The following is a 7,830-nucleotide window of genomic DNA, read 5'->3' as shown; positions in this document are numbered from 1 at the left end:
AAACTTACAAGTCCGGGGGGCTACATAGTGATTTAGAAAACCACATAGCAACATCATCTATTAGATATTATAATTTTATTTATTTTATCGCCTATTCCCAATTTCATTTTAATCTGGCTCAAGCAGCACATAGAAGGGAGGTGGATCCCAGTGTTTTGACATTTCTGCTGAATAACATTGTCCCAGGGATCAAAGATGTAAAGATCAAAAATTAAATCGTCTTAATGAAAGAGCCAAGATTCAGAACCAGACTTTGAATTGTGCCAAGAAAGGCCCATCCCAATCTTCCTTCCTGGGACTGGAAATGAGAATAAAGTGATTTGGGCCATTCCACTCCCCCGCTAAAGGATAATCTCCCCAGATGATCTTAGATGACTTTTTTTTAAAATATGGAACGCTTCATGAATTTGCATATCATCTCTGTGTAGGGGCCATGCAAATCTCTGTGATCATTCCAATTTTAGGATATGTGCTCCTGTAGCAAGCGCTTGGATGATGTTTTGGTTGCTCCTCTTCTGTTTCCTACCCACCTGAGACCCTCCATGATACTCCAAGCCTTTTAATCATCCTAGCACTTGTGGGCCTCTCCCTCCAGCATGGCTGTGGGGTCCCTGCCCCTGGGTGGTCCCTGAAGCAATGGCCTTCATCCCTCTCTGCTTACTCGCTGTGGGGCCTTAGTGGCAGGATCATCTCACCTTCAGACTAGAAACTGAATGAGACAGCACTGGGGTCAAGAGCAAAGACGCCCTCTTTCCTTCCCTCATTGTAAAGGTTGAAAGACCCTTTCTTCCCCTGGAGCCCTCCCAGGCCAGACCTCGGCTTCCTTCTCTCCGTTCTCCTTGCTTTCCCTCTCGAATCCCCTTTCTCCTTCCATCATGTGCTAAGTTTCTCTATGTCTGGCAAGGATTAGAAGGCTACGGGGAAAGTGCCTCAGAGTTTATCAGAGTTCATCAGGTCTGTCTAACAGCAGGCGCCAGCTACTCTCCCACATCTCTGCTACTTGAATTTCAACCCATTTTCTCTCCTTAACACCTCCCCCCACCCCCTCCCACACACACCTACCCTCATCCACCTCAATCATAATGGGCTCCATTCTTTTAGCCAAGCTCAGCAGCTTGTGATCATGTGGGGACAGCCATCCTCCCTGCTATAACCTGTAGGATTCTTTTCTTTTTTTTAACCTACCTCGTCAGCTACAGTCCTAACATAGCATGGACCAGAAAAGGAGATACCCTGTGAAGAGTTAAACAGCCAAGGAGTTTAGCATCTCACACAATGGGTAGGCATAGGTATTGCATGTCTATGGTTCCCCCATCTCAGAGAAGAAAAAGAAACAGTTCTCTCTCTCTCTCTCTCTCTCTCTCTCTCTCTCTCTCTCTCTCTCTCTCTCTCTCTCTCTCTCTCTCCTCCTTCTCTCTCTCTCTCCCCCATCTCAGAGAAGAAAAAGAAACAGTTCTCTCTCTCTCTTTCTTTCTCTCTCTCTCTCTCTCTCTCTCTCTCTTCTCTCTCTCTCTCTCCATCTCTCTCTCTCTCCTTCTCTCTCTCTCTTCATCTCTCTCTCTCTCCTTCTCTCTCTCTCTCTCCATCTCTCTCTCTCTCTCCTTCTCTCTCTCTCTCCTCCTTCTCTCTCTCTCTCTCTCTCTCTCTCTCTCTCCTCTCTCTCTCTCTCATCTCTCTCTCTCTCCTCCTTCTCTCTCTCTCTCTCTCTTTGTGTTTCTCTCTGTTTCTCTTTGTCTCTCTCTCCCTCTCTGTCTCTCACTGTCTCTCTCTATCTCTCTGTCTCTCTGTTTCTGTCTCGGTATCTTTGTCTGTCTTAGTCTCTGTCTCTCTGTCTCTGTGTCTATGTCTCTGTGTCTGTGTCTCTATTTCTCTCTGTGTCTGTCTCTCTCTCTGTGTCTCTCACTGTCTCTCTCTCTGTCTCTATCTCTGTCTCTCTGTCTCTCTCTCTCACTGTCTCTGTCTCTGTCTCTCTGTCTCTCTCTTTCACTGTCTCTGTCTCTCTTTCTGTCTCTGTCTCTGATCTGTCTCTCTGTCTCAGTCTCTGTCTCTCTGTGTCTATCTCTCTGTGTCTCTGTCTCTGTTTCTCTCTGTCTCTCTCTGTCTGTCTCTCTCTCTTTTTCTCTCTCTCATTTCACAGGATAGTCTTGGGATCTCCATTAAAAAATAGGAGAATGAGTCTACTCTCTCTTCCTTAAGTACCACCTTATTTATAAAGGAAGCTTTTCTCCCAATTGCTGATGAACTTCTTTCTGAAATAATCTTATACTATTTATGTGTATTTATTCTCTACATGGTAGTTCAGTAAATAGAGCATTTATGGAATAGCATTTATTTCCTATGTCAGCATTAGGCCTGGAGAAACAATGACTCATCTTTCCAAGTTCAAATCTGTCCTCAGACTGACTTGCTAGCTTTGTAATTATAGGCAAGTCACTTACCACTATATAAATGTGAGGGTTTTTTATTATTTGTGTTTTATTATATTTATTATATATAATATATATATATAAATATTATATTTATTATTATTACTGAGAAGCTGGCTCCAAACACTGTGACTTTGGGCAAATTTTTCAACCTGTTAACCAGCATTATTTGCTTAACTGAGAAATTTCCTTTAGATAAATTAAGTTGCTAGTTATGAGTCTATTCTGAGATTGGTTCTTAGGGCAAAACGGAATAGGTTTTACATATAGTCATTTCATATGTTATCACTCCCTTCCATACACATACAGACAATGTACAATATGTTTGTTGTTGAGTCATTTCCATTCTGTACAACTCTTTGTGATCCCATTTGGGGTTTCTTTGGCAAATATACTGGAGTGGTTTGCCATTTCCTTCTCCAACTTATTTTACAAATGAGGAAACTGAGGCAAACAGACTTAAGTGACTTGTTTAGGGTTACCTGGCTAGTAAGTGCCTGAGGCCATTTTTGAACTCAGGAGGAAGAGTCTTCCTGTTTCCAGATCCAGCACTCTATGCACGGTGCCACCTAACTGTCCTACATACAACACTAGAACATAATAACAAAGGAACTAGAAGTTCCCACCTTAGCTATCTTTGAAGATAGAAAAGATAACTTCTGTCAAGAATGAGTGCAGCGGTTCTCAAAGTATGGTCTAGAGAATCCTGGGGATCTCTGAAACCCTTTTAGAGGGCCTACAAATTCAAAAATAGTTTTTATTTCCAATATGGTGAATGTCTATAAATATAATCCAGATAAACAAAAATGCTTTGGAGAGATCCTCAATAAATTTTAATAGGATAAAGATACTGAAAACAAAAGTCTGAGAACCACTGAGCTAAGGGAAGGATTGCCTGGAAGCAAGGGAAATACTTTCAATGAGCAAAGGAAGGTAGTAAGAAAGAGAACAGTCTTTGACCTTGGAGGATCCCAGTTCACATCCTGCCTTGGACACTTACTGCCTGTGTGACATTGGACAAGTCACAGCCTCTCTGAATCTCAGGAACTGGAGTACTGACCACTGAGGTCTACCTGGCTTAAGATGGATAATCCAGTGTTTCAGAGATGTCCTATCAAACCCTGAGGTTTTGTTCTCCCCTGGTTAGTACAGATCTTTCACACTAATTTTCCCCATTCTCCAAATTCTATGGTCAAGCTTGACAGCAACAGCTGGTCGGCCTTCCTGCCTCAAAGCTCAGTGGAGATTCAATTCTCAAAGTGATCTTCCTTAAAGTGCAGGTTTGACTGTGCACCTGACTAGATCATCAACCCTACTGGTTTTCTATTAACCCAAGGATTCAGTATAAAATCTCCTGGCTTTTAAAATTCTTCATAACCTCAGTCCTTTGCCATCTGCCTTTGCTTTATTCCTTACAATCCAGCATCATTGACTTCCCTACTGTTCTGACTGTAAGACGCTCATCCCCCAACTCCATGCATTTTTTAAAGCTTTCCTCCAAGTCTGGAATTCTCTCTCTACTTGCTCCTGCCTCCTGGTTTTCTTCAAATTTTCACTAAAATCCTACCTTCTGCAGGAACCCTTTCTACTAATCCCTCTTATGCTAGTGTCTTCCCTCTGTGGTTTTCTCCAGCTTAAGTGGCACATATCTTGTTTGTGTATAGCTATTGGCGTATTGTCTCCCCAATTTACTGTGAGTTCCTAGAGAACGGGGACTGGGTTTGCATTTCTTTGTATCCCCCACACTTCCACACATGAGGCACTTAATCAATGTTTAACTGACTTACCTCAGTCTTACAGCATAATCACTCAATAAAAAAACATTTATTAAATGCCTACTATAAACTAGCTCCAACCTTAATGCTAGTGATACATAGAAAAAAATGAAATGGTCTTTTCCCTTAAGAAGCTTACATTCTTTCTAAGGAGGCAACATGCAAACATGTAAGTGTTTATATTTTATATTTTAAAAATTAAATAAAAAGCTATTACATAAGACTAAGCACTAGAAACTGGGAGGATCAAAAGAGGTCTCCAAGGGGGTAGGTTTTTGAGATGACTTCTGATTTTTTTAAAAATAGCAATTCCAAGTGTCAGCATCCACCTCTCACATTGCACTTTCTACCCCAAAGATCTGTATTTAGGTGTGATCTTCATTGTACAATATTCCCAGATTTCCAGAGGCTGATTAGATTGTATGACATCATCAAGCGAGCAAGCAAGCATTTGTTAGGTGTCTATTATGTGCTAGGGGATGCATAAAAAAATAAAGCAATCCCTACTAGCAAAGAGTCTACATTCTAAATGAGTAATTGCAAGGACATTTACAGATGTATACAGAAAAAAAAGAGTAAAAGAGAATTTTAAAAAGGTAAAAAAAAGAGTAAAAAGAAAAAAATACAAAGTAGTTGGGGAGGAAGAGCGCTAATGGTTGGGTAAGTCAGAAAAGTTTCACATAGAAGATGTGCTTGAGTGGAGTATTAAAGGAAAAGATGAATTCTACAAGGAAGAGGTGAAGAGGAGATGCATTGCAAGCTTGGGTAATAGCCAAGACAAAGGCAGAGAGGAAAAGGCATGTCATGGGGAAAGCCGATTTGGCTGTACTGAAGAAGGCAGGAAGGAAGAATAAAACAGGCCGGACAAAAAAGTGGGGGCAAGGTTTCATTGACAGCTAATCAGAGGAGTTTATGTTTGATTTTAGAGGCAAAAGGAAACCATGGGAATTGAGTAGGAAATCCCATGTCCAGATCTGCGCATAAGGAAAATTATTTAGGCAGCATTGTGTAAGATGTACTGGAGTGGGGAGAGATGTGAGGCAGGAAGAACAATTAGGAGACATTGGCAATAATCTAGACCAGATGGTGTGAGTGCCTCAGACACAGCTTTCAGCCATGAAGGCCCAGAGTGGAGAGAAGTCAGGTGCACAAGGATCTACTTTGAGGACGGTCTTATATGGAAAGGAAGGAACAGCTGGGCGGTGCAGGGGATAGAACAGGGCTTAGAACTGGGAATGCTCATCCTCCTGATTTCAGATCTAACTTCAGACACTAGCTGTGTCACCCTGATTGTCTCAGTTTCTCATTTGTAAAATGAGCTGCATAAGGAAATGGCAAACCACTGCAGTATTTTTGCCAAGAAACCCTATAAAGAGTCAAGTGTAACTGAAAACTACTCAATAACAAAAATCAAGAAGGAAGAGTTGTTTTTCAGATTTAATGAAGTGTTCATTCTCCCAAATGACGTATTGGTGATTTCCTAAGTGCATCCTTATGAGCAGGAACCTGAAGAAATGAATCTATATTTTCTTCCTGAATATTTGTTCACATAGCTTTGGTTAGTGGTTGCTTATATGGATGAAAAGGGTTTAAAAATAATTTGCCTCATTGACTCCATTTCTCCAGATCCTGATCTCCAGGATTGGGGCCAGCCTGCATCTGGCTTAAAACTACTCCTAGACAGTGAGGCTGACAATAGGCTCATGGCTTGGTGGGAGGAGACATGATGGTAGCAAAGGAAGGATGGGATTCTCCCATTACCTATATGACCTAACATTGATCCCTATTATAGGTAATATGGGATGGGTTCCATCAGTGAGATAGGTTAAGAGCCCCTTCATTCCAAGAAGTCTTGGCTAGTTAACTTAGGAGCAGAGAGGGAATAAGGGGACAAAAACACGACTGAATCTACCATTCCTTGACTGCATAGAAAGAGAAGAAGCAAATGAAGTTTTTAAGGATGACCTAACCAAAGCTGAATCGTGATTCTAACTTAACCTTGTTGCCCCAGGAAATTAAAGCTATGAGAGATGAAAGAAACATGTAGTCATTGGAATGAGGAAGATCAGATCCAGAACTTTCATTTGGGACCAACTTGTACACGGCATAAAACAACAACTCTCCAGATTTAGTGGGGTTGAGCTTGCCAGGGAATGGAAATGAATTTAGGCTTGCTAGACAGTCAGCCTGCCTTGATATTCCATTGAGTTCATTATCATCTCAGGGTTCACAGACTTCTGTCTTTACAGAAATATCACAATAGTTTGAATGCCATAGAACAAACATTATTTTTATATATACATATATATGTTGGTAATCTCCTTGCCATCCAAACTACACCATCTGATAATTCATTTTCTCAGTAAAAGAGTTTTCTCTTTTACTAAAGGAAAAGATGAATTCTTGCTCCAGGTCCTGCAATCATTCTTCTCTACAAGATGCTTGGGTCCAGACTCTCTTGCCATTTTAATCTGCCTCAGACTCCTGCCATCTCTTATCCCAAGAATTTCCTTACTTTCTAAGACTGGATCTAGGAATTCTTGACATTCCTCCAAAGATCTGAACTTCAGCCACTCCCACTACAGGATTCTGTGATCTCTTCTCCACGGCTATCATCTCTGACAGTTTCCGCCACAGACGCTCTTCAGCTGGGTCCAGAAAATTTTTGTGACTCCACCACTGCCTCTCAGCTGCAACTATTTCTCAGGAAAAGAAGCTCTGTTATTGCCTCTCCAGAGCTGTCAATTTTTGAGGGGGTTTGGATGGAAGCAGTCAAGTTCCTGGCTCTCTTCTCATAGACAGCCTTCAACCTCCCAGGGATGAAGTTCTGAGCTCTCCAGTCTGTCTTCTCTAAATCTCTCCAAATGGCCAGAATAATTCTGGATGCTCCTTTTTATAGGCCTACAACAAGAAAGTATCTGTGAACTAAAAAACCTGAGATTAGTTCAGACAAGGAGCTAACCATTCTTCCCCAATAAGGTTGGAATGGGTCCCCAAGAGCTCAGGCCCACGAGATTCCTCAGTCTTCTGAATCAGGTTTTAATCAGCATTTCCAAACCTTCCTTATCAATTTCACTTCACAAAGATACCCAGCTTGATCCTCATACAGAGGATGAGACAATGAACCCTATTTCCTATAAATGGGACTGGGAGAAGCTTGATCCTTGGAGGTAATTCTCTGAATTACATTTCCCAGAAGGCTTTTCATACAATACAGTATCTACTATGAGAAAGAAGTTGATAAATTATTTTTCATTCATTTATTCATTCGTCATCACATGAGAACTCTGGGTGATTGAGGAACCTCCACAACTTGGAAAGATTTTAAAGTGGGCTTGAGACAGTGACATGAAACTATAATTAGAGAAATATCATGCACAGGAGAGAGGGCGATGAAAGGAATCCTGAACTTCTAAATCCCATCTGACAAGATGACGATAACCATAGACCTAAGAAGTCTCCAAGTGCGTATTAGGGGCTTACTCCTCAACATCAAAATATGAAGGGACTCTGCCTTCCTTTTTTAAAATGGCATTTCATTTTTCCAAATACATATAAAGATAGTTTTCAACATTCATTTTTGTAAAACTTTGTGTTCCAAATTTTTCTCCTTTTCCCCCTTACCTTCC

General features: G+C 41.1%; 1 non-coding gene across 1 annotated transcript; it reads right to left on the bottom strand.

Moving 5' to 3' along the window:
• Positions 1-383: 383 nt before the first annotated feature.
• On the bottom strand, positions 384-488 carry LOC127539565 (U6 spliceosomal RNA). The gene has a single exon (XR_007947990.1). It is a non-coding gene; the product is annotated as a U6 spliceosomal RNA (small nuclear RNA).
• Between the last annotated feature and the right edge of the window lie 7,342 nt (positions 489-7,830).

The sequence above is a fragment of the Antechinus flavipes genome, chromosome 5, assembly GCF_016432865.1.
Source record: "Antechinus flavipes isolate AdamAnt ecotype Samford, QLD, Australia chromosome 5, AdamAnt_v2, whole genome shotgun sequence".
NCBI classification, from domain to species: Eukaryota; Metazoa; Chordata; class Mammalia; order Dasyuromorphia; family Dasyuridae; genus Antechinus; species Antechinus flavipes.
Note: the sequence above shows the minus strand (reverse complement) of the source record. Positions and strands in the feature narration are given on the sequence as shown.